This window comes from the organism of the source record quoted next, unplaced genomic scaffold (genome assembly GCF_019419815.1).
Source record: "Pyrus x bretschneideri cultivar Hongxiangsu unplaced genomic scaffold, Pyrus_bretschneideri_v1 Contig7, whole genome shotgun sequence".
Lineage (NCBI taxonomy): Eukaryota > Viridiplantae > Streptophyta > Magnoliopsida > Rosales > Rosaceae > Pyrus > Pyrus x bretschneideri.
Genome location: NW_025999809.1, coordinates 2,631,085 through 2,632,982, shown reverse-complemented (window position 1 = coordinate 2,632,982; position 1,898 = coordinate 2,631,085). Strand labels below are relative to the sequence as shown.

The window sequence follows — 1,898 nt, the reverse complement described above, 5'->3', positions numbered from 1 at the left end:
AAAAAAAAAAAAGTAACTATGAGCTTTGAGCCGTCCCGTAAGAGCTCAACATCTTTTTATAGGGTTTAAATTCACGTTGTCATGCAAGAGCTTAACACATTTATCCCATTATGGTAAACAGCCACTTCCGTCGAATAACTATGAGTTAACTTCGTTCTTATTGCGAATGCGACCATGTCAACTCATGACCAAAAGATGGTTGTGTCGAGTAAAATAAATTTTTTTTTATTATCATTATTGGACCGAGAACTATAACTTTTTATTCTCGACTTAAACTCTTATTTAAACCCCGAACAAATAGATAATAATAAATAAATAAATAATTTGAGTGTAGTGATACAAAGCGAGTTTGAATAAAAATTTCCAAAATTCTTCTATGCACCGACTCCAAGTTATTAGTCCGAAGCCCCCCTTTTTTTAAGACAAGGTCCAACAAACCCAAATAATTTTTCTCAAGTTTTTAAAACTTTATTTATAATTACTCAGAAGTCCAGTGGCATCATGAAATCGTCCTTATTTCATAAATTTGGACATTAATACACTATGGCAAAGTAAAAATCTTACGACCAAGCACGATAGTTTGAACAATTGTCACAAAAAAAATGCAATAGTTTGATGGCAAATACAAATATTATCTTTTCCTCTCAAATAAAATTTTAAAACTTATGCCAAAGGCCGAAAAAAGAAAGGCGCAATCCTAGTTTAATGATACAATCATCAAATTTTTAACAACAAAAGAATTATGGGGGTCTTCGCTTCAATAGAACAAAGAAAATTCGAAAAAGAAAATAAATAAATGTTGCGCAACAAGCTACAAGAAAAAAGAATAAAGAAAAGCAACAGGCCTACACAAAAAGGGATGAAGCATAAAAGAGACATCGCAATCTCAATGACTTCAAAACATAATACACAAAGCACGACCCACCTACTCCACGATAGAAAGTCTTTAAATTGCAACCTCCACATTTGCATGCTGCTAACTTGAACAATTACTAATTGGTTTGAGGCCAACCTCAAGCAGTAAATTAGCAATCACACACGATATCAATGCAATCACGCGCGCGCGCGGCATGAATGAAGTTTAAGCTGTTCATCTGCAATTAGGCTCACCCACTTTTGCATGCATTTTACTATGTAGGATGAATGTACAATTTAAATCAGAGAGACTTGAGACTTCCTATTGTAGGCAAAAAGGGGGATTATCATTAATTGAATGAATCCCAAATCAGCGGGGGTGAGAAAGGGTGGAGGGACAGGAGCGATCGTATAAGTAAAAGGTCGAAAGCATGATAGAACATACTTACCGGGACAGGTTCGATGATTAATCAAAAGGCACATATGTGGCCTGGTTACCTCCGTTGCACTTATAAGGGGTGGCTGCCTATGGTCTCCCCAAGCGGGAGGGAGCCAACGTCATTTTTTGTGCTAGTTGGGGCCTGAGTGTTCATATCGAGTTGAATGCTCCAAAATCTTAGTGAAGATTGCTACCTTATGGCCTATATACATTGCAGCTAACCTCAAGTGTGTTAATCCAGGTCCAGGAAACTTGGATTGGAACCTCATTCCTTTTTGCTACAGCTTGCTGTCTCATTTTCGAAATGGACATGTGGGCTTGTCACACTGATTGTATTGTTTAATATGCTCTAATTAATAGTCCTATCTTAATTCTTCTACCAGGGAAACTCTCAAATTACGGTGAGATGAAAAATACCAAGGGGTCTCATGTTTTGGTAAAAGGTTCTCTACTGATGAACGGCTTTCACAGCAGCATTGCCATGGTGGCATCTTGTACATGTCAATGGTACAATGTTTTCATATATTGAATTATTTTGGCATGGGATGCCACTATGGCACGGAAGTTACTCTCGTACAAATGACGTGATTAGCCACCTCCACAC

General features: G+C 37.2%; 1 pseudogene; it reads left to right on the top strand.

Moving 5' to 3' along the window:
• The first annotated feature begins 1,296 nt into the window (after positions 1-1,296).
• On the top strand, positions 1,297-1,467 carry LOC125472625 (annotated as a pseudogene).
• Positions 1,468-1,898: the final 431 nt, after the last annotated feature.